This window comes from Crocodylus siamensis, chromosome 1 (genome assembly GCF_052110815.1).
Source record: "Crocodylus siamensis isolate JL-2025a chromosome 1, ASM5211081v1, whole genome shotgun sequence".
Lineage (NCBI taxonomy): Eukaryota > Metazoa > Chordata > Crocodylia > Crocodylidae > Crocodylus > Crocodylus siamensis.
Genome location: NC_143395.1, coordinates 227,706,010 through 227,731,630, shown reverse-complemented (window position 1 = coordinate 227,731,630; position 25,621 = coordinate 227,706,010). Strand labels below are relative to the sequence as shown.

The 25,621-nt window shown below is 43.4% G+C and overlaps 1 long non-coding RNA gene across 1 annotated transcript in view; it reads left to right on the top strand.

Moving 5' to 3' along the window:
* Nucleotides 1–25,621, top strand: part of LOC149874228 (uncharacterized) — a 36,159-nt gene that overhangs the window by 7,125 nt on the left and 3,413 nt on the right. Inside the window, exon 2 of the long non-coding RNA XR_016443607.1 lies at nt 3,328–3,547. This is a non-coding gene — a long non-coding RNA (uncharacterized LOC149874228). The remainder of the gene's footprint in view (nt 1–3,327; nt 3,548–25,621) is intronic.

Sequence of the window (25,621 nt, the reverse complement as noted above, 5' to 3'; positions counted from 1 at the left end):
AAGTTGATTTGTCTCTTCCTGATTGTATCCTTCAGCAGTGACACTTTGCTACCATTTTTAGTAGAGTTATTTGGGTGTTATAGTACTGAAACAGTTGTTCAGATAAAGTTTTATACTAAGGCAATATTATATAGCAATTGTTTGGTCTGGTAAGGAAAGGAAAAATGGTGTTTTACTGATACTCTTTTTGAAAGCATATAACATAAATGTACTTGCACAGAAAGCTGTAGATAATTCCTATAATTCTGAATAGAGTAATGCATTTTAAAGCCAGGAGGAGCTATTAAAATTGCTTGGGATGGCTCGTGCATGTTAAACAAGACACAGAATTCATGCTGTAATCCCTGCATCAAACACCTAATTTCTGGCACTTAGAGCATGAAACAGTATATGAAGGAATACAACTCTATAGCCATCCATTCTCCTCTCTAGTTCATTTGTTCATATGCACTGTGACATACCGCGACCCTGGATATGGTCAGGTGCGCCTTTGAGAGACACTCCTGGGGTGCTCTCCCACCTTTAGGGGTGCCCTTCAGCCCCAAACTCCTGCCTGTTGTCTGCTGGTAGACCACTGAAAACAGATTAAGATGTGCCAGGAGCCAACTCCTTGGCCTGTGGTGCCTCAGCCTTACCAAAATGTTCAAATGCTCTTAAATCACAGGGCTCCTATACACATGTGTGGAGCCTGCTCTGACGCACTGGATTTCCAGTGCTCGACTAATCGAGTCTGTTGGAGCACAGAAATTGGCGCACTCCGGCAGCCTTGTGCATCACATTTATCAGCATCTCCATGTTGATAAGGTGGTGGGGGTGCGCTTTGAAATCAAACGCATCTACTGAGCCTTAATTCCAAGTGACCCGCTGCCATTTTTTCACTGTAGGGATGCACAGTGATACTGATGCATGTGATGCATGGGTGCTTTTAATTAGCCTAGCTCGCTAATTAAAAGCGCCCAGCACCAGATTCCAACACATATAAAAATACCTATAGCTGTTACTGACAATAGGTACGTTACAAAAAATAACGAAAAGCCAGAGCAAGCACGAAAAATCAGTTATCATATGTGGAGATACAGCCAGACACAGAAGAACAAATGCACAAAAGAAAATTTTGGAACAAGCTGATTTTACCTTGCATCTTAAAACCAAGGGTACAACTTCTACTTAGCCTGCTACCTGAGGGACCAAAGCACCTTCTACCCAGAAAGTTTTAGACAAGCCCTGGTTTCCTTAGAAGACCTAAATATGGTTTCTTAGCTGGCCATTTATCTATATTTTCCATTGGGTTCTTGGGGAACCCATACTATGTATATAAGTTCCACCCTTCCCTCCTGCCCCCCGGTATGTATGTTTACCAGACCACAAGACTTTCCTGATCTCATTATGACCAGAAGAATATTTTCTCCTTTTAGACGTATCCAAAAGATATTGTCTCTTCCTTAACGCTCCCCCTGTGAGAAGTGTACTCCCTTGAATATTGTGACTAGCAAATGTCATTCACACTAGGACCTTCACTTTTAACATCTGAATTCATCATTGGCTGGAGGGTCTGGCTCACGTACCTCAGAACGTGTCCTCAAGGGTCTGTCTGCCTGGCTATCTGACTCCCATGTTGGATGCTAATTTTCAGTGGTTGTTTCTCTTCAGATGGTGAGGCTTTGAGTCTTCCCCAAGTGCAAAAGAAACTATTTAGGGAGTGACATTTGGGAAATATTTCTTATGCAATTCTGGCCTTATTATAGAAAGTGCATTGTTGCATTTGATATAAAATCTATACAAACGTAAGGATGATACGGCTGAATGCCGCCAATCTGCTGAAACCACATGTGCCATGTCAATAAAACAAACTCAAGACATCCCACAATTATGGGTTTTGTGGCATGCAGCTCAGTTTAGGGGTAACTGAATGGCCTTTTCTTCAAGACTGCCGTTTATCCCATGTCAAATGAGTTGGTAATCTGTCTAGTTTTTGGAAACTAGATAAAGAAATCCAGCACTATAACAGCCTTGCTTGTTTGTTTAATTGTGAATAATACACTTGGAAATACACATATTAAAATATATGGTCTGTATCCTAAGGGTTTTGTGATATACTTCTTTTCTGTTGGTGGAATCAGCAGAGATGCCAAGGACCTGAATTTGATTTGAAACTGAACCAGCCTTCCAGTTTCTCAAACAGGGTTGAGGCACATAAATACAGTGTGATGAAGGGAAGGCTTCCATTTCCAGTACCGTTTCTGACCTGGGCATAAATAGTGGCCTCCACCTTTGGGATTACCTGTCTGGCATATTTCAGAAGCATGACATTTACTACAAAATTTTAAAATCTAGAAAAATAGAATCATAAAAAATGTCATGAAGTGAACTTTATGAAATGAATCCACAAAAGTATTGTTATGCAGAACGAAGGGTGTATAAACCCTGGATGATACCCTGTTTTTTACCTCCTGGGTATGTCAAGTGGGATTGAATGATCACTATATAAACTAGGATAAGTACATATGCTGCATAAACTAGTGACAGTAAAACTCTTCACTGAATATTGACCTTGACTAGTGATACCTTTATTTCCAAGGGCACATGCTTCTCAGCTGTTTTTCATAGCCATACAAAGCTAAAAAAAAAATGTTTAATGAAACCTGAGCTAGCAACACAGCTCCGATTGAGCTAAGGTTTAAAATAAAAATAAAATAATAAAAAAGCCTTGCCAAATGTGCAAGGCTTAGGATAAAATAATGAGGTTTGGAGAAAATGGCAACAGAACTGAATTCTGAGTTTGAAAAGCATCTTGTAATCTTAGGTTTTTCCTGTGACTTCTGCTGCATTCTTCTTCTGTTTTGGGCGTATAAGCCGTTATGTAAAAATGGAAGGCCCTTTAAAAATTCTGTCAAAATACATTACTATACTTAACCCCATTGAGCTGAGTAGGGTGATTTACATGAGTCAAGCTGCTCTTGTGAACAAATGTTTATGGGATGAGGACCTACATTTTTTTCTCGCTTGCCAAACAATAGCCATCACTATATAGTCAGCTGCACCTTTGCTCCCCTGTTAACTCAGCCTTGCAGAAGCTTGCTTCCAATGAACAAGCTTGCTTCCAATTAGCATCAAAGCTGTGAACTTTTGCCTCTCCTGTTGCATATGCTTTATTACCATGTGAAACATAAAGCCTAATTAAATGGCTATTTAGATACCAAGGGATGGATTTTGTGCACAACATTGTATAAGAAGTAGGGTGGGACTTCACAGGAAAAACTGACTCTCCAAAGCTGCATTTTCTCCTGTTTTATAGCTTGATTCCAATCCCTTTCCTTTTTCCTGTAGGATGGAGAAAAGTGCTCCCTGTAGAAGACGAGAACATTGGCCTCAGCGCTAGAAGCTGATGTACAGCGTATGTCAGAGTCAGATCTCCAGTTGAAGGATATTCTTTGTGGAATTCTACCATACGTTTGACAAGGGCTACCCACATAAGGGCCCTATGGATGCTTCATTTTCTCTGCACTATTTAAAAAAAAAAAAAAAGAAATTCAATCTATCATTTGAAGTAAGTGCTCCGTTAAGGTCACTCAGTTAAAACTACAACAAATGCTGAAAAAAACATTTCAAAAGACGGTAACCTGGCTTAATGAGAAGAGCGCTTAATGAAGGAAACCTGGGTTCTATTGCCATTTGGGCAGTTAATCTGATGTTTTTGTTTGGGTAACTAAGGGCGAAGTTACACATTACACTTAGATCATGCTAAGAGCACTTAAAGCACCTGCACATTAAAGCTCTTGGTGTCTCAAAGTTACACTATTTCAGGGAAGAGTTAACTCTGAGCTGTGCTCCCTCGCTCGTTTTAGGGTAACTAGTCTGTTCCACAGAGCTAAAATGAGCAATTTACAGTTCTCCAGCATTTCAGGATGTACCACTCCTAGCCTCCTTACTCACCCAAAGCAGGGATAAAGTCTAGGTGTCCTGGCTCTTAGCTATGCCCCTGTTTACTAGCCCTCCAGTGGAAAGTCAGGGCTGTTCAGGCAAGAAACAGTATTAACGCTTAGTGTATGATTACTCACAGCACATTTTAACTTTAACACCACGTAAACCCTACCAATCTATGAACTCTGTGGGATGTTGAATGTAGCATGTAATTTCACCCTTCACACTTATTTCTCTCTCTATACCTTTATTACCATTCCCTTTTTGTCTACCTTGTCCTTCAGGGGAGGGACTTGGCCTTGTCTTGTCTTGTCTGTATTATTTTTGGTACAGGAGGTCTCTTGCCTTAGGTAAGGGCTCAAGGTGCTTGTGGAATCCACACACAATGATCTATTTTTGCCTTTAATCTACAGAGTATTTTATACCTTGGATCTCCTATGATATATAAATTTAATAACACAAACAAACATTTGTTAAATTTGACAAGAATAGGAAAAACAACCTGTATGTGCCATATAGTCGACATGACTTTAAGAACATTAACTTTTTTTTTCATTTTCTATTTTTGACTGCAGCCTTATCTCTAAATTAACATATGAAAATCTTTTGTGCATTTTAATATGACAAACATTAGCTACAGATCTTTTTAGAGACTCTTTCTTAATTCAGAATTTATCCCATCTGTCATGTAGTTATATAATTAGAACACAATCCATCCATAATTTGGAAGGAGAGAAAAGGAAATCTAAATTATTGCACAGTTTGTTTGTGTGTATGGTATGGATATATGAAACAGTAGGTGACAAAATATAAATAACATTTACGTTCTGGCTGTGATCGCTATATGGTCTTGGGGATCTCATGAAGGGAAAAAGTTGTAATCACAGATGCCTACATTCTATCTCATGTTAAGTGGTTAGCCACCTTAAACAGAGTGGCCTGGCTTTCAGATATTTTGATAGCCCTCAGTTCTCATTAACTTCAGTGGAGCAGCTCAGCATTGGTTAACATGAGGCCAGTGTAATTTGGAATGTCTTGGTATAGAAGTAAGGTCCAGATTTCAGGTTCACCACTACTAAGAACAACTGATAACAAAAGATTTCAGTCTAAGAGCTGCAAGGTGGGCAGTTCTACATGAAAATGTTGACCCTGATCCATAGATTCATAGATTATAGAGTCAGAAGGAACCACAATAGATCATTGTGTCCAACACCCTGCCCCTGGCAGGAAAGAGGATGGAGGTCAGATGACGCCAGCCAGGTGACTATCAAGCCTCCTCTTGAAGACTGTCTTTAAAGGAGGATGTTAGTTCCCCAAGATGCCTCAGGGGGATCTGGTGCAATATTTATAAATTGAATATTTGTCAATTTCTTTGAAGTCTCAGAATACTAGACACTATGGATATGGCTAGGCTGCAGTATTGCAGAGAAGGACCTGGGGTTTACTGAATGAACCCCCTGAATATGAACTCAATGTGAGTCAACAGTATACTCTTGTTGCAAAAAGAGGCCTGGGTTATATAAACAGAAGTATCACTTGCAAATTGAGGGAACTGATTCCTCTGTTCTGTTCATCACTGGTGAGGCCTCACTTGGCATACTGTGTCCAATTTTGGGCCCCATGCTTCAGGAAGGATGTGGACAGTTTAGAAAGAGTTCAGCAGAGAGGAACAAAAATTATTAGGGGCCTGGGAAGCAAGTCTGACTTATAAGGAAAAGTTGAAAGAGCTATGGTTATGTAGTCTTGAGAAGAAAAGCTTGAGGAATGATTGATAACAGTCTTCTAAATACTTGAAGGGCAATTATCGATAGACTGGAAATTAGCCTTTTCTCTGTTGCTGTAGGGACAAGACTAGGAGTAGTGGCCTCAAGCTTCAGCAGGAGAAGCTAAGGTTGGAGATTAGGAGGAATTTTCTGACTATGAACACAGTCAAGCATTGGGACCAATTATGTAAAGAAGTTGTGGGATCTCCACCTTTGGAAATTTTCAACAGCAGGTTGGACAGATCTGGAGCTGGAATGCTTTAGTCAGGGATGATCCTGCCTTGAGCAGGGGAGTGGACAAGATGACCTTGTGAGTTCTCATCCAACCCTACTTTTCTGTGATCTGATGATCCTACCCTGCCTGGGAGTGTTGCCAATAAACACACTCCACCCACTCACTTCCATTCCATGAAACCCAAGGGTGCAGACAGAAGTGCAGCTTCCAGCTGTAACTCAAAATGATTTTTGCAAAACGTTCTGAGTTACAGCATTACTCAAGACCAAACAGAAGTTCACTATTGGTTCCAGGGAGAGGGGAATCTATTTGCAGCTGGGAGCCTGCAGCCAGGTTCCCATAGCAATGGCAGAGCTCTCTGCCAGGGCTCCCTGTTTTCAGAATAGAAGGCGGGGAAGGCAGCAGAGGCAGCTCATTCTTGGTGTTCCCTAGCTGGTGCTGAGGGATGGGGTGGGTGAATTGGAGCCCCCCACCCAGACTGAACTCCCTCTGCTCCCTTCTCTCCCTCCCATTCTGAAAGCAGGCAGGCTGGGAACTCAGCAGACACAAGTTACAAAATACACTACATTTGGAAAGGTCTTTATCTGGTACCTCATTCAATGAGGGTCAGGTTTTCATCTGACTGGCCCTTTCTGAAGCTGTCTGCAGCTGTACACTTGTTTGGTCACAGCTATAATCTGCTTTCTGTGGCCAGATCGAGCAAAAATTGTCACTTCTGTCTGCACCCCAAGTGTAATCCAGCCATTAGGCATAGTCAGTGGCTTAGGTCTTGCACATGCCCGCTAATGCATTTTAAGGCTCTTCCCTGAAAACATATTTACTAGGGCATGCACCCAAGATACGTTTTCTGGCTAACTGCTGCGTTTGGACATGCATGGAATGGGAGGGATTGGATAAGGCTTGAGTGTCATCGGTGATCGACAGCTCTACAGAGTCAGAATAGGCTAACCTATTCAGAGAAAAGCAGATTTAATGGAAGTATTTGGTAGTTCTCTAATATTGTCCCAGTTTTCTTCTGGTTTCCCCTACACTGTAACTACCTCTTCTTAGTAGCTTTTTTTACAGCTGCCTATAGATGTTGGTTACTGCATGAGCCCAAAAGAAGAGAAAATAGCTAGACATCTCCTGGACACCGTGTTAGTATGTTGAGCCCCTGCTTTTCTGTGAATCCAATATGACAGATAAGGAGCTCTGCTTTTTTTCTATATAGTATGTTGCTACTTGTCCACATAATTGCCCCTATTTTTGTATGTTTTAGACTATTCCAAATTTACTAGTCCATTTGTTGAGCAGCATTTCACACTTCAGAATATTCAGGATCCAATTCATGGTGGCTTAGGATGTGTTTTCATTTAATTTAATCAGTGAAAAAAATTTGGAACATGCTACAGGATCAGAAAGAATAGTGGGGTGCTGTATCCTGCCCCCTGCAATGCTCTCTCCACAAGACTATTCAAGATGCACAGCTGTAGTGAATCTTGCCCTAAAAACCCTCCTTTGTAATTCTTCTCTAGAAGTTGGTAAGTTCTATTACTTCATGTACTTTGTAACTTAAACTTTTTATGTTTTATGGGCCAACTCTTTTAGTAAGTGCAAATTGAGTTGAAATAAGCTGCATCAATTTAATCCTAGATGGGGATTTCAACCTCAAGTATCTAACCCTTGAAAATACGGTGTTATTATGGAAGTGCTGACATTCTTAATTACAGTGGCACAATCAGTGTTTCCATATAAGGTTTTAGCTGTTGTTTGAAGCATATAGCAGATTTTTTTGTTCTCCTATGGTGAATTGGATTTGTAGTCGCATCATTTTCTCCCATTAGCTAAGCTCACCCAACTTCACCTTTCCGATTTAGTGAGACTTAACTGTTCATTGTCAACTGACTCATGAACATAGAGCCAAACTCCACTGGCGACATATGGCCTCAAGTTAATAAATTTAAATGCATGAAGTAGAGTAATTAGAACTAGTATTTTAATGTTGCTAGCTTTTACTGAAAAACTCTTCTTACATCTGTTTCAGACATTTTGATTTTTTTCAGATGTTTTTCACATGCGTAATTTTGTATATGCTTGAAATATATTTACTTTTTTACAAGAGTCTAATGGGAAAACATAAGCTTTCTTGCAAATAAAAGGCTCATATTCACCAAAATGAAAATGACACCATTTCATCTTTCAATAAAGACACTCCACTATAATCTTTTAAATACAAAAGGGAAATATTGAGAAGTGTATTGGCATATGGGTGAGAGGGAAGCTTTTATATAAATCTCTGTGAAGAAGCAAAAATTTCTTTCACTTCTTGTACTACTGGAGAAAGTAATGCGTTTCAAACTATGTGGATAGTAGTATTACAAGGTTGATTTGGGTAGGCACCCTAAAGTCCAGAGGTATTACTGAGCAAGGATCAAAACCGTTAAGCTTTACCAGCTTGCCATTATGTTCAGTAGAAAATTAATGAGTCTGTAATGTGAATTCCTCCTGATTTTAATTTTAAGATTTGCTTGCCTTACCAAATGGGTAAGATATAGTCATCATTTTTGCAACTGCCTCCCTTCCCCCCAATTTATGTTAAAGCCAATTTCCAACAATGGGAATAGCATTAAAACCTGAACTGAGGTTAACTTCCCCTCCCTCAACCATCTCGAGATCTGTAGTGATAGGACTTAAATGGTTTGTTTTATTTTATTTTGACAGGGCTGAACACTGCAAAGAGATGTATCATAGCATTGTACTCAAAAGAGAGAGCAATAAGATTATTGAATGAATGACCTGAGACTAGTGTATGAAACTAATTCAGAAAAGTTTGCCTTAGCATTGGTCAAAGAAAGAGCGGGGCATGCTCTAGGGCCTCAGTATATAGACTGTCTTTGTGATGACAGGGGAGGAAAGCCTAGCTTGTTCAAACCTCTGTTCCATCAAAGGCCTGGGATGGCTTTCATGATTCTTATGCCCCCCTGTATTCCCTGGCCTTATCTAGCCTGGGCCAGGTTTTCATCAAATACACTGAAATCTTTTGAAGATCTCCCTGTATTTTGTTTTCTAAATGGGGAAGCTGAGCCACTCTGTGTCCAAAGAACCACTCTGAAGCTGGACAGCTCTGTGGCCACACCACAGGAAACCTTGTCTCCTCTCTATCCCTGGAGCTTCTGAAGTGCAGAACTGAGGGGAAGGCGGAGGAGTGGTGGCTGGCTAGAGACAGAATTCAGAGCATTATGTTGTCCTGTAGAAAACTCCATATGCTTTGGCAGCAACTTGCACATATTGTAGCTCAAATTAAATGGTAGGATGTCATGTGGCCATTGCACATGGCAGTTCTCCATGATTTCTGAGGATTGTTTAGTAGTTCAAATCCCAAATGGAGAGAACTGGCAAAAGCATTGTTTTGTACAAAATGTCTCATTATACTAGATGTTTGGAAAATGAAAGAATTGACAGTGATTAAGTATGGGTACACACAGATGGCTGAAATAGCTGCTCAGGAAATAATATATGTTCAGGAAAACAGAATTGATTCACCAGTCATCCTATTTGTATTAACTAGCTGTTTTTACCCACAGCTACCTGTGTAGTAGGGTTGCATTAATATCCCCATGGTATGTATGGGGAAACTATGGCTCAGAAGTAGAAATCCCATCCAAGTTGACTTTGTAGTCTCCAGAATAGGACTTAGATGGAATTTAGCTGCATAAGTCATGTAGTGATCTGAATCATCCCTACTCCACCAGCAACAAATACACTTAGTGAGCAATGTTATTGTTTCCTGAAAAGGCACTTGGGCACCTAGAGCTGGACTCTTGCTCATACTTATAAGTAACCTCAGTTGGCCATGTAGGTGTTTGAACTCTTGGCTAAGCTCTGTTTGATTCAAATCCATGTGGGCAGCGCCTAATGTTCTTCTAAGTCTCTGATTTCTTAGGTAGGAACAGAATAGGCCTAGTGACATTTGCTGAGAGCACCTGGAGGAGTAAGTGGGGTGGTAGACACTTTTGCCCATTAGTGCAGTGGTTAGAGCACTAGTTACATCCTGAGATCTTGTGGTGGCCAAAGGAAGCGCTAAATGAACACACTGAAGAAATACCTCAAGAAAATGTATGATGACATCAAGAGTTGGGAGGAGCTGGCAGCTGACTCCAGTGATGCTGCAACCTCAACCAAGTGGCAGCCATGTTGAGGTAAAGTGTCTTGCTCTCAAAGCAGAGAAGAGAGGAAGGAAAAGAGGAGGATTCCCAGCCTACAGTCTACTCTTTCCTGAGGCAAGAACTGGAGCTTCTGTAGGCAGATCTGTGGCTCAAGGACTAGACTCTTAAGTCACCTCAGGACCCATAAATAACCTGTGTCAGAGATCATCCCTGAATGCAGGGATTGCTGCCACTGATGATAGCACTTGACCAAGGAGTGGGAGACCTGGGTTCTAGGCCTTCCTTAACCTGAGGGTTCATAAACCTTCCTACAAAGCTGCCTGAACTGCCAGGCTATTTTATTTATGGACACCATTAAGGAAAGTGAAGGAAATAAATAAAATCACAAAATGGAGAAAGCAGAGGAGGTGGAGGTAGTTTTGGTGCCTGCCTTTGCCCAGTGCTTAGTGCTCACCCAAGATGTGGGAGACCCACGTTCAATTTTTTTTGCTGCCAGAAGACTTTACATGCCATGTTAATAGAGTATTCTACCCCCAGGCTGTAGGGTTATAACAAAGAATAGTGACTAGGGTGGCCATCATAGAGGACAGTCTGGTTTTCCTCTGTCCTCTATTGATACGAAACCTGACGCCTTTATGTCCTTTATTTCTCTTTTCAAGGGAAAAATAAAGGACACAAAGGTGTCCAGTTTCACATAAATAGAGGACAGAGGCCAGAGTAGCAGAAAACTGGAATGTCCTCTATGATGGCCACCCTAATGGCCTAATTTTTCCTGGTGATGCTATTCTTGTTTGTATAGGGAAACTTAGAGGAAATATCCCCGTTTTAAAGATGAGGAGAATAAGGTACAGAATAAATTCAGTTACTTATCCAGTGTCATAAAAGAAGCTTTTGGTTTGAACAGAGAATGAAACTCTGGCCTCTTTGGTGCAAGACAATCACCCTAACAGTTAGAGAGCCCTTTGTATTTTGATTTGTATGAAGGGAGTTGCACGAAATGATGCATACTATGGTGTGCAATTTCTCCCCACCCCATAGGTTTAGATACTTCCATTAATCAGAAGTAGCAAGGACCCCATAAGCTTGAAACAGTCATCAGATTAGTTTGAGAGAGAAATCAATGTCCAGTCCTCACCTGCAAACAGTTTCTTTCATCACCCTACAAATGTAGAATTCATCCTCACATGACCTTGGCTTGGAATCTAGGATCTGCAAGTCTGAGTCCTCAGCCAGTGTCACGTTTTCCAAGTTTTTTTTTAATAAAAGCTCTATAGGAAATGTTTAATTACAGCATGTACTGGGCTTGAATGCATTTGCATTTTTAAATATTTTCTTTAACAGTGAATGTGTTTTATATTGTGCTCAACTTTCACAATAGGGATTCATTTATATAAAGAGGAAATAGTAACTAGTTTCTTTTTAATAGGAACTGACCATAGTTAAAATACAGTCATTAAAAAAATGATAAGAATTCACTTGTTGTGGGGGGCGAATGCCTTTGGTGTTCACTATCAAGTCCATCTCAACCATGTCAGCTGTCTAAAGTGCCTATTTGTGTGTAGGAAATCTACTTTTAAGAAATGTTAAAAAAAATTTGCTCAGATTAATTACATTTTCCTTAAATTTAAAAATATCAGTGTGAATGGAAACTGAGCGGGGAACAAGAATGGTATCATCAGTAGAGGTAGCTTTGGTCATTCCAGACCTTTAGAGATATCTTGTGCTATTTCATGAAAACACTTCAGCACTCGCTCAAATTTTAAGAATTTGCTTACACTTCATTGATATTTGTGAGGCTATACCTATGTTGAAAACTAAAATTGCATTTACATGCTTTGCTGAATAGGGTCAAAATGATTCAGGATGTTTTAAAGATAAGCCTCTGTGTAAGTGTTCCTCTGAATTGGGTAGGATTTCATGGGGCAGTCTCTTTAATTGGGCCAATTGAATAGTTAAGATAGAATTAGATAAACTTTTGAATGCAAAATATTCTTCTTCAGCTCTGAGAAGAAAAGACAGCATGGTGATAATAAAATACACCTGGAAGAGATGCTCTCATGGGTAGCAGACAAACCAGACATACTTCTGCTACTGCACTACTCTCTCAGTAATCAGCTTCTTTCTTTAGCTAATTGTTTAAGTTGGTCCTGTTTGGAATAGGTTAGGTGAAGAAGATGGTTTCTCAGTTTTTCCAAACATCTCCAGAATAGTTTTGTTGCATATATGGAGTTGTGTGTGTTAGCTAGAGAGTTGCAGATAATGTTATGTTTCTTGTACAGGCTTATGAGGAAGCTTCTTACTAGGGCTGTCTGAAACTTTGGGTGGTGATTTTGTTCGGAGGACATTTGGCCTGATCTGGTGGCAGAATCTCCAAATCCAGATTGAATTGGGGGACCAGTTTAAAGGTCCAAACTGATTCAAAGCACTCCAAATCTTCAGAAGAGATTTGGAGAGCTTTGATTCAGGCAGTTCCCAGCGGCTGCAGCAATGAGCTGCAGCCAGACTCAGAGCTGGTAAGTACTAGGGGTGGATGAGTGGGGGCTGGGGGAGGGGACTATGGGGGATGCCCCTTCCTGCACTTCCAGCCCCCTCAACCCCTGCCCACTCCACCAGCCCCCCCATGGGTGCCCCACCCGCCCCAGCTCCCGGTGCTTTAAAGAAAAGCCCCAGTGCTTACCGGGTGCTGCTGGGCAGGGTGGGCAATCCCTACTGCCCCATGCTGCATGGGGGCCTCTTCCATGAGCCCCCTTATTCCCCCCTAGCTCCCCCGGTTTCCCCCATGGGTGCCCCACCCAGGCCAGCTCTGGCCCTTTAAGAAAAAAAACAAACAAAGAAACAAGAAAAGTCTGGGGACTCACCTCTCCTGCAGTGGCCTTGGGGCTTCAGGGGGCTCATGGCAGCAGGGGGCAGTGGGAATTGCCCCCCTGCCAGCAGGAATGGTGAGTCCCTGGGCTTTTTTCATTTTGTTGTTTTGGGGGTTTTTTATTAAAGGGCTGGAGCTGACCCAGGTGGATCACCCATGGCAGGCTGGGGGAGCGAGGGGGAAGGTCAGGGGGCTCATGTAGAGCCCCCCACACAGTGGGGGGGCAGTGGGGATTGGATGAGCTGCGGTATTTTTTTTCCCCCCGAAAGAACCAGGAGCTGGGGTGGGCTGGTGGGGATGGGCCTGGCTGATTCACAGATTCGGCAACAGTTGAATCTCTAAATCAGATTCAGCTGAATCAATTCTGTGACAGTGATTTGAATCACTAAATTTAATCACTGTCCCCCCAAATTGGCTGAATCCAAAGCAAATACTAGCCACTTCGCACAGACCTACTTCTTACAGAGGAAAAAAAATATAAAGGACAGCAACATATGTAAACCATTAGAAACATATTTTTCACTGAAAAAACTATTCCCTTTCTGACCTCACTATTTTTGTTCTCAGGGGAAATCTACCGCACATCTTTAAAAAGCAAATTTGGGAACAAAAATGCATAAGCTAGTTTTATGCTAGGAAACAAGGACTTAACACTGCTATTGGCTTCCTCACACATGATCTACCTGATTTCTGAATTCTTCCCACACAAGAAAGAGGATAATGGGCCTCCTCAGACCTGAAGAAGAACACCTTGAATTGAAAGCTTGTCTAGTTCCATCTCAATTATGCAGTTGTCCCAATAAAATGTATCGCCCAAAGAAATCTTTTCCTCTTGCATGTTTCCTGAACCATCACAGCTATACAATCACTCTAATCTTCTAAATTGGGATGCTACTCATTATGCACTGCGTATAGAATAACATTGGACTTGTAACCTCATCTTGCAGGGAGTCCCAGATCTCCAGAGGCCCAGATCCATCCTTTCATGGGATACCAGATTCATTTTACATTTGGCAGATTCTGTACTTCTTATGGTTTCCAGGACCTCCAATTCTCACATAGCCCATAGTTCTATAGCATGGGGTAGTAAAATCCCTATTTCATCAGAGGGTAAACTTGGACTAGTTATTTCTCCAAGTGTGGCAAGGGAGGTTGGGAAGCACACTGAACTGCAGGGGGATGGCCATTCTGCCTGCCTACCCACATATAAATCATGAGCCTCCTGCTGGTCATAGAGGGCTGAGAGGAAATCTACAATGATACATTAGAAGAGCACTATTTTCTGTCATCTGGTCTTTCATTCTTACAAGATGTTTGGCATGATTTAATCCTTTATGTCCTGTATATTGCATTCTCTTCTTATCTGTATTCAACCAATGGGGGTTAGTAAAAGCATGGATTAAGAACAGTTTTGGGGTGATTAGTAAGGGCAAGCTGAGGGGAGTTTTGCATTGACCAGATTGAAACAGACTTGAAACAATTGCCTGGGTAAAGGCATCGTGCAATGGTAGGCAATTCTGGTAATGCCTTTCTCCTGATTTAAACCCTATGTTGAGCTTTTACAAAGTCAATGTCAGCAACTAAAAAACCACAAATAAATAGTATGCAGTACACAGACCCGCACTAATGGTGTGTTTGTAATAGAAATTCCTACAACTTAAATAATTTGCTCTGCATTCAGTTTGTAGTGCATCTCTTACCTTTTTCTTCATGAAAGGTTTTTGTGGCAAAGGAGAAGATAATAGGTTTTTTTTATGACCAAAATAAGAATTTCCCTCCACTGCATTCCCTTCAAGAATCTGGGTTGCTCCAGGATTTTACACTCGACTCAGCAATCAGCTTTGTGTAAAAGCAAAAGTGTTGCAATGTCTAAATTATTGTGTTGGTTTAATATGTCTGGGTACTTCATGAGCTGAAGTGATGTTAATAATAATGTAAAACGGAGTGTTTTCTTGGTCTTTTTTTTCTTCTTTTTTCTTGTTTCTCTCATGCGCCATAGCAATTAAGTCTTAACAAACTATACATTTTTTGCCTCAGGTGATCTTATTTAAAAAAAAAAAATCATAATAAAAGAAGGAAAACCCAGCAAAGCACACCTATACATGGAAGGGAAATTACCCCTCCCTCTCTTCCCCTTTCCTCCTTTTTGTCTTCCCTGTTGAAGCATATTTTCTTTCTTCCAGGTCATTCAATAAATGTCCATTTAGGTGTTTATTGCACCTTGCTTGGAAGCAAAAATAGATGCCTGCTCCCAGAGGCTAACCCTAACTTCCAATGCTCCCCTGATTGGCTGTGTTTGGGACTTAGTCACCTTTGAGACGATTTGGTCAGTCCCAGTCTGTATCCTTGGGTGCCTGAAGTGAATTGAATATCTCTTGTGGGGAGTAAAAATTAAGGTATAAAACTTCTCCAGGCATTTTTTTTTCCTGCTACACAACTCTGAACATTGTACAGCCACCTTAGGACCTCCCAGCCCAGTCTGGTGCAATCATTGAACAGATATTGGGAAGGGGATTTGTAGATCTGCTTTGATAAAGCTCTACTTTTCCTGGTTCAGAAAGCTGTACTGTAGGTGGTGCCCGAGCCTCTCTCATCTATTTCACTTCTGTTTGCAAAGATATTAGGAGTTAAACTTGTACTTAATTTGAGAAATCTGTTTAGGTCTAATTATAAACCAAGTTAAAAGCAGATTGATGTGGACCCTGCCAGATGGAAACAGCTTTTGCTTTTCTTTCTAGAGGTTGTGGGTGTACTTAAAAGGAATATCCTCCCCTGACAAGTTTATCAGGTAATACTTTATAATGAGAGGTAATATGTTGTTGTTATTGTTATTAATACTACTACTAGTAATAATAATCATTTTAAAATAATTTTAACCTTTAGGCTTAGAAATCAGATGCCCAGGCTCAAATCCTGCTTCTTAATAAGACAGAGAGAAAGCAAGATGAAGTTTTATAAATGCATTTTGAAATACAACAGAATACCAAGGTAGAATGAATAAAATATCCCAATATAGGGGAAAACATGTCCTAATCAAATAAAATAGACTAGATTAATATGGACAAGAATGTCTTTTATATCTGGCTCTTTGCGTGAGGGATTTCCTGCGTGGATAGAACCAGGTGCTCGGTTCTCAAATCCTGTTTTGCCTGCTTTGCACAGCCAGACAAACCAGCCAAGGAACTGCCCTGAAGAGACAGTTAAGAATCTCTTCATAACCATCTCTGCTACCAATCCTCCAGTTCTGACCTGGGGCATGTTTTATGGCTGGAGAGAGTTGGGAAGAGTACATAAGAGAAGTTACAGCTACTAGCTCTTCATTGGCCCCCACAAGTAGCAAAGCATTTGGCTACAGAAATAGTGTATACAGAAAAAATGGCCATCCAATTTAACTTTCTTTGCCCAGGTGTGGACTTTATACTTAGATTTCAAGTTGGGTCCATCTAAGTGCAAACCGTACAAAAGCTCAGGAAAGTTAGATCTGTCTAAAAATGGCCAAACTAATGTAAGTTAACTCCATTTCCAAGGCAATCTAACTTAGATAAAGTTGGCCATTTTTAGACCAATCTAACTGTTCTGAATTTCAGTATAGTTTCCAGGCAGGAATGCAAGCTTCTTTGGGCAGATGTGATATCTTTTATTAGACCAACTGAGTAGTTGGAAAAAAGTTCTTTGCAAGCTTTTGGGCACAAGGACCCTTCTTCAGGCAGAGGGACTCTCTGCTGTTCTGAAATCTCCAAGGAATGAGAGTCCCTCTGCCTGAAGAAGGGTCCTTGTGCCCAAAAGCTTGCAAAGAACTTTTTTCCAACTACTCAGTTGGTCTAATAAAAGGTTTCACATCTACCCAAAGAAGCTTGCCTGCCTATGTCCTTAGACCAACATCGCTACAACTAAAAACCCTGCAATATAGTTCCCAGGGCTGAGAGAACCCAGCTACCAGTCCCATTCCTGGGGCTTCACTTTTCCTACCTCCTCCTTGGTACCAGACTATTTTTAGGCCCTTGGCCCTTCATCCCACCCCCAGATGTACACTCTACTCAGCCCAGACCAGCAAGCCCTCCTGAGCCCACCACCCACCCCCCATCCTGAAAACTACTGCCAGTGCCAGTTTTACCAGCATTTGCCAGTGCTGGGAGCCAAGGAAGTAAGTAGGGGAAGGGTGAGCGAGATCCTGGGGGGTGTTGGTTCACTGGTGGGGGGGGGAGGGGAGGTTGTTTGTCTGGGGGTAGAGGGGTTGGTCCCCAAGGGATATGAGAGAGGGGCCCCCATCCTCCCAAGTCTCCCCATGGACCCTGCAAGCCTCTCTGATTCTGTCAAATTCTCCCAGACACTGCCAATCCCTCCATGGACCCCACCTGCTACCCCAATCTTCCTGATAATCCCTGTGGAGGCTTTCTGCCCCCCTGATCTCCCCAAACTCCCCTGCTAGCCCCCCATCTAAGTTACCCTAGATTGGGTAGTCATTTTTAACTCTATCAAACTTCCCCATAACCTCCACAAATATCTGTAGGCACCATCATTATAACTTAGAGCAGACCCAGGGTTGTTCTGTGATATGCTGTAGCAGTTTAAGCCCCTTGTTGACCTGAAAGTGTGGCAATGGTACAATGGCTCAGATCATTGTTTCCCACTCGGTGTACCATGGCACTATGATGTGTCACCAGAAATGAATAGGTGTGCCATGGAATTTGGGGGGAAAAGTCATACATTAGAAAAATAAATGAATAAATGAAATATATTGTTTATATAAATTAGTTTTGTGGATAGAAGCAAAGTCTATTGTGCCGTGTTGCTGTTATGGTGTACAGACATGAGATGGTACATCATGCTACGTACGCTCTAATGACTTTGTACATGGTAAAAAAAATAGTGTTGAGTGGAGTATTCTCAGAGTATGTAGTCAGTGGTAAATTTTGAACAGGAAAGGGAAAATGGATAAATAATTGAAAAGACGAGTCTGATGCCTCCACATCTACTGGCATCAATGAAGCTGAACATGAGGACAAGGAAGTCAAAGGGGTGAGCCAACTCTACTATCAGAGTCATTTGCATTATGGATTTTCATTTACTGGTGAACCAGCTTGCCTTCTTTGACTATGTCTCATGTGAAGGGAGAAACTTTCAAACCATACCACTGTACCAAGTCAGTTGAAACATCTTACAACCAAACACCTGTCTCTTACCAACAAGGATAAAGACTTTTTTTTTAAAGCATTTGAAGGATCAAGATGAAAAACAAGTGTGAATAATGAAAAACAGTGTAACGGTATCTGATAAAGCACTGGAGGCAAGCTACTTGGTCGCTGAGCTTGTTATAAAGACAAAAAAGCCACATACAATTGCAGTCTTTAATTTTACTAGTGAGTAATGTTAGGCTGGCATGCAGTCAGTGAAATCACAAAGGTTCCCCTTTCAGACAGTACGGTAAGTTGCCTCATTGATGATATGTCTGCTGACATTGAAACTGTTGTTCAAGGAAAAAATGAAATCAATTGGAAAATTTGCTTTGCAGCTTAACAAGTCAATAGACATCAGTGGTCATGCTCAGCTTTTGGCTAACATCAGGTACATTGACGGAGATGATATAAAATATTTTTTTTCATTTTGCAAACCAGGTAACGTGACTGGAGAGGAAACATTTAGGGTTACTATGGCTTACCTTAAGGAGGGGGCATCTGAATGTCTTCACAGAGGGGGCAGCCTCTATGACAGGGAGAGTGAAAGTGTTTTTAAACAAGGTCAAACAAGAAACCCCCGATGTGCTTGTGACTCACTGTTTCCTGCAACAGGAAGTGCTTGTGGCCAAAACATTGCTGGAAGAACTCTCCTCAGCATTGGATAGAGCAAGAAAAATTGTGAACTTAATAGAAGCATGGCCCTTGAAATGTCACCTTTTCTCATTGTTATGTGAGGATAAGGAAGCAGAACATCACAGTACACCAGCCTTCCTGTGGGAAAGTTTTGTTGTGTTTGTATGAGCTCAGAGAGGAAGTAAAAAATCTTCTTAACTTCAGAGCAATCTGCATATGCGGACCTGATTGCTGATGTAGCATGGCGCGCAAAGCTTGCCTACATGGGTGATTACATTCTGAAACTTCAACGATCTGAACAGGAAAATGTAAGGAAGCAATGAAAACCTTCTCTCCAGCACTGATAAGCTGCATGGGTTTAGATCTAAGGTAGGTCTCTGGCATGAAAATGTAGTAAAAGGCAAATTAGAAATTTTCCCTCTGGGAAATTCAGCAGATTTAACTAGCAGTGTTTTCGCCAATGTAATTTCTCAGCATTTGAAAAGTCCTGAATAAAAATTTAGTTTGTATTTCCCTTTGGTTTGTATTGAACTTTTTACTAGGTCCGTGATCCATGAAGTTCAACTGCAATGGAAAATCCTAAGACTATTTCAATAATGGCTCAAGAGCAACTTACCGAATTGAGGATAGATTGCAATTTTAAAATTAAATTTGGTGACATGCTGTTGGACTCATTCTGGTTGACTATTACAAATGAATATCCAGTACTTTCAGGATGTGCAGTCTTGGTTTTGTTGTTGAAAATGGCAATATACTGTGCGAGTCATGTTTTTTAAGCCTGACTTGCATGAAATAAAGAGAGCGTCTGAGATCATTGGAGTAAGAGCTCTGAGTTGCACTGTCATCCATTCTTGCCAGGATAAAACAACTCTGAAAATCAAAACAAGCCCAGATTTCACAATGAAAATAAGTTTTGTTTAAATTCATTGATTTCATAGACTTTAGCGCTGGAAGGGACCTTGCAAGATCATTGGTTCCAGCCTCCTGTCCAAGGGGCAGGAATCAGCTGGGGTCAAATGATCTGAGAAGATAGGCATCCAAGTGTTTCTTGAATGTGTCTAGAGTAGGTGCTCGAACCACTTTGGGGTGTGTGGGGGGGAGTCTATTCCAGGCTTTGGGGGCACGGAAAATATGTCCAGCCTAAAATGGTCTTCCCGGAGTTTGTGACCATTAGACCTTGTCTTCTCTTGGGCTGTCCTGGTGAACAGATGCTCTCCCAGCTCCCAATGCACACCCTTTATATACTTATAAGTAGCTACCAAATCCCCCCTGAGCCTTCGTTTCTCCAGGCTGAAGAGTCCCATGCCTCTCACCCTTCCTCATAAGGGCTGTTCTCTTGTCTTCTAATCATGCCTGTGGCTCTTCTCTGGACTCTCAAGCTTGTCCACATCCTTCCTAAAGTGGAGCTCAGAACTGGACACGATATTCTAGCTGCAGTTTCACCAGGGAGGAAAACTTCCTGGGTCTGGCTTAAGATGTTTGGTTTTCCAGCTGTGGCATTGCACTGGTGGCTAACATTCATCCTGTGGTCAATCATGACACTTCCCCGCCCCCTCCGTCTTTTTTGGTCATGGTGCTCATGAGTGTAGGACTACTGAGCCTATACATGTGATGTGGGTTTTTTTCTCCTGAGGTGGAGCACTTTGCGTTCTCCATGTTGAATGCCAGCAGGTTTTGATCTGTCCACCGTGAGAGACTGTCCAGGTTGGCCTGAATCACCAGCCTATACTCCAGTGTGACCATGCTAGCCCATTATTTGGTGTCCTCAGCAAATTTAGCCAGTCCATTTCGGATACCTGAATCCAGATCATTTATCAATATGTTAAAGAGTACTGGTCCAAGTACAGAGCCCTGGGGAGTTCCACTGGTCACCATGTGACATGTTAACCCAATTCCATCAACTATCACTCTCTGGGTATGACCGCAGAGCTGACCATGGAACCAATTCCCCAGCCATCAGACGTTGAGGTTGTCGAGGCCACAGTTCCCTAGGTTTACCATGAGGACTTCCTGGGAGACCAAGTCAAAGGCTTTTTTGAAAACCAAATGAATGATATCAACCTCTTCTCGTTTGTCCAGGTGATGCATCACCTGGGCATAGAAGGAAATGAGATTGGTCAGGTGAGACTTATCTGCAATGAAGCCATGTTGGCTGTCTCTCAGAATGTTGCATTCTATTAGCCTGTTGTTAATGGTTTAACATTTTTTTTCTCCCCAGTATCTTACCAGAGATTGAGGTTAAACTGATTGGCCTGTAGTTCCCTGGATCTTCCTTCCTCCTTTTCTTGAATATAGGCACCACATTGGCCCTCTTGCAATCTTCAGGAACCTCTCCTGAGCACCACAAGTTCTCAAATATCCTTGCTATTGGCCGTACTACGATGTCAGCCAGTTCCTTTAGAACTCTTGGGTGCAATCTATCCAGGCTGTGGCGAAATGCCGGGCTAGCGGCTCCGGCACCGCTTAGGGGAGCCGCGGGCTTTGCGGAGTTGTGCGAGTGCGCGGCTTGTGGGGCGGGATTGAGGTAGCTCTTAGCCGCCCTCGAGGTTCGCCGAGTTGGCACAAGTAGACGACTTAGAGTAAGTAGTTAGTGTCTCTTAATCTATAGGGTGCCCGTTGGTTCACGAGGTTCCAGAGCCAGCCCTTGCATTCCAACAGTGGAACAAGTCCAAAGCTAGGTGCGGCTGCCGACTCCTTAAGTCCCAGAACTGGTCAACGGCTCATTGATATGGAATGTTAGTCATAAAAGTTATTACGGAGTAGATATAGAGTAAAATAAAAAGATTTATTCACTCACCTGGCCTCACCCTCTTACAAGTAAGTCTTACTCTAAGTCGTCTACTTGTGCCAACTCGGCGAACCTCGAGGGCGGCTAAGAGCTACCTCAATCCCGCCCCACAAGCCGCGCGCTCGCACAACTCCGCAAAGCCTGCGGCTCCCCTAAGCGGTGCCGGAGCCGCTAGCCCGGCATTTCGCCACATGGCGTCACGAACAGGATCCCAAGTAGACGATCAGGCCATGCTAGTCTGCATGTGTCCCTGGCGACTGGGACACCGTTCAGCCCCATTAACCTCTGATGATCTTTGGAATCATCTTGCCTATCATGCGGCAGGTGATAGCGACCCTAAGACTCAAATCTCTGGTCGCATTTGGGTGAACGAACCAGGAAGTAGAATCTGGACATGCTCACTAGCTGCGGCTGCTCTGGGGTGTGTAATGGCCGCCCCCAAAGTTATATTTTCCCCAACAAACGCAGGGGGAAACGGAGCCCTTGCAGGTATTCTCCCTTCTAAAGGAGATGCGTCATCGGCCAGTGAAGAACAAGCCTCTATTCTAGGGCTCCTTCATAATGTCATAGGAAAGCACCCCCCCGGCCAAATTAACCCCCAGCGAATACCTGAAACTGGGAAGGCCTATGATAGTCTAGTCCGCTGCCGCCGCGAACTAGAAGCCGAGAGGGGAGCCAAGAAAAGACTCTTTAACAAAACAGAAATAATTCCCAGTAGAGTGACAGAAGTTTTGTTGCGACACTTCATAAATGCTGTAGGAGCTATAGGAGACTTAGAGTCGCAGCTCCACACTGCATGCCGCAATGCCACAGAACTAGCAGCCGCAAAGGCATCAAGCGTGCTGACCAACCCAGAAGAGAGCCCTAAGTGCTTAAAGGAAGCGAAGTTACTTCCATGCCTTCCCCCAACTACTCCAACTGCTCCAGAATATACACTAACCGAACATAAGGAACCACCTCCGTATTCAGAGCCTAACCCTCCAGTTAACACCGCCGCAAAGCTCCTCTACCCCCCAGTCGTTGCTATTGTTCCACCAGCAGCAGCCGCCGCTCCGCCAGCAGTTGCCGCCGCTCCGCCAGCCGTCATCCCGCCAGCCACCGCCGCCGCTCCGCCAGCCGCCATCCCGCCAGCCGCAGTCGCCGCTCCGCCGGCCGCCGTCCCGCCAGCCGCAGTCGCCGCTCCGCCGGCCGCCGTCCCGCCAGCCGCAGTCGCCGCTCCGCCGGCCGCCGTCCCGCCAGCCGCAGTCGCCGCTCCGCCAGCCGCCGTCCCGCCGCCAGTCGCCGCTCCGCCAGTCGCCGCTCCGCCGGCCGCCGTCCCGCCAGCCGCAGTCGCCGCTCCGCCAGCCGCCGTCCCGCCGCCAGTCGCCGCTCCGCCAGCCGCCGTTGCCGCTCCGCCAGCCGCCGCCAGCCGCCGCCGTCGCACCGCCGGCCGCCGCCGCACCACTAGCCGCTGTCGTTACTACAGAACTTAACCCTTCTGCTACTACTACCACGCTAATATCGTCAATTTATCCACCATTACCATCGACAACTCTGCCATTAGCCGTCTTACCAGTTGCCACCCGAAAAACTACCTTACCAGCTGTTACTCGAAGAGCTGCCTTGCCTGTTACTACCCGGACTCGAAAAGTTATTACTGAAGAAGATGAAGAGGAGGATGACACACTTCCATTTTCTAGAGATGAAGGGGAGCAAGAGGAGGGCGAAAGGGGAGAAGGAGAAGAAAGTATAAAAGAAGAAAACGAGGGTGAGAGCAACCAACGACATACAGAAAATAACAAAACTAAGGGAAAGCGCAACCCCATGAAAACAGAACGTACAACCGTCGTCTTCAGAACGCGCGACCGGAGCGAGTTACGAGAACTCTATTTGGATACACGAATTGGCCCAGATGAAACCCCCGCCATCTGGTTAGGCCGTCTCGTAGTCGTACATGCTATGGAGACGCTGGACAAGACAGAAGCGCGATATTTAATGCAACAATCCCAGTGGAGTGGAGGAATCTGCGTGAATACCGAAATTCTAGATGTAGAAGACTTACCAGTGTTATCGCCGGCTGCCCTAGCTGTCGGGGCACTTCTCAACTGTCCCTATAGAATCCATGACGGACTCTCTACTCTACTTGAACAACCAAGAGCTTTGTCACTTATTTATGCCATGATAGGCTGCTCTTTCCTGCGATGGGATCCTAGAGAAAACCAAATTGGCAGCGCAGATTTCAGGACCACTATAGACAAGTGGCCACATAAGTACCTACCAGATCCTAGTAAAGTCCCAATTACCCTAGAGGGAGTAGAAGAAGCATAGCAAGTTTATGGAGCCGGGTTTGGGCAAGCAGCTCGCCTAGTAATGATTACTGCTGTTGGCAAGCCTAGCAGTACTGTTCTTCATTTACAACGCCAACTAGACTCCCCTGCCAGTCAAACATTAAAACGATTTGCTCTACTCGCAGAACCGCAGTCTTTTTCACCCACCGGAGTTGTATCTCAGTCGTCTTCATTTCCCCCAGCAGCCCTTACAACTCAACCAGTATGGACACAGCCCTCGATTCAACAGCCAAGTCATCCCTCCGCTCATAATTTGCCACAACAACCACCAGCCCAAGGACCACCTACTCGAATGCCATTAGAGCGAGCAAGATTCGGCTTCCTATTGGGGCGATCCGGGCTAGATAAAGCGACTCTCCGAAAGTTATCAGAGGGAGAGCAATTAACCCTCGCCATCAAACTAGGATCCTAACCGCCAGTCAAAGCCAAAAAATGAGTAGAAGCCACCGAGGCAGTTAACCTCGGTGGCGAACCTCAACAACTGCATGATCAACGCCCCTATGCAACTATTTACATCAAAAGCAACTCATCCGATAAAGGCCCTCTAGGCCTCAAGATGGCAATAGCAATTAAGTTCCTCCTAGACACCGGAGCACAAATTTCAGTCATCCAACCATCTACCCCCCACACCCCGCTTAAAAAAAGAATCCACGTACAAGGCCTAAACTCCATCGCCAGTGTCACGTTAGGCCGTTGTGTACAGCACCCAACAGGAAAGTCGTTCGTAGCAGCGATAGGAGATGTCAACCTACTCGGTGTCTCAGAGATCCTCAAATTTAATCTCAAGCCTACACTTTTACAAGCATTTCCAGTTGAACCCTGTAAAACATCGAGCATCGCACCCCATACGCCGAAAGTCATCAATCACCTGTTGTGGCGCTACACGCCCATCCCTACAAAGTCACATCTTCGAGAGTCACTCCAGAAGCTTCTCAATGAACTACAAGAAGCAGGCCGTATTTCCAAAATTTCGCATGCTAAGTTTCTATCACCTGCCTGGGGCATTGCAAAACCCGGAAGCCCTAACGAAGCTCGACTCGTAGTTGACTATCGTCGTGCCAACAAGCAAGTAGAACCTTTATCGCAGCCCAGCCTTAAGACGCTACCACAGACTTTAAGTGAAATGATAGCCTACCAGGCAACCCCCTGGTTTGGAAGTACCTTAGACCTCAAAAACATGTTCTTCTCTATCCCTATTATCGATGACGTCCAGATACTTAACATGTGTGTAAATGGACAAATGTTTAAATGGAACGTCTGTCCCCAAGGGTACTGCAATTCTCCAGCAGTGGCCACAGCAGCCATCAACGCTACCCTCGAGGCCTTCTCTACGTCTGAGGATGTTCGCATCTGGAGTTACGTTGACGACGTTGCTATCATGGGCAGAACTCCAGAAGTAGTAACCCAGACTACAGCAAAGTTAATACATCATTTACAAGCCCATCAATGGACTGTAAACATGCAAAAATCTCAACTCACCGCAAAGCCACACATTTCCTTCCTTGGCGAAGTATTTGATCATAACACTTGCAAAGCAACAACGCATACAACTCCAACCATCCCCTGGATCAAAGGTACTATCCCAACGAAAAAAGAAATTCAACAATTTCTAGGCCAGCTGAACTGGCACAGAGCACATGTACCAACAAGTCAACTAGAAGTCATCGCATGTCTACATCAGCAACTACGCGTTAAAACTGATACTTGAAGCATATGGGACCCCACTCACGACTATGATAAGTTACAAGAACTCTTAGAAGCCACCTCAA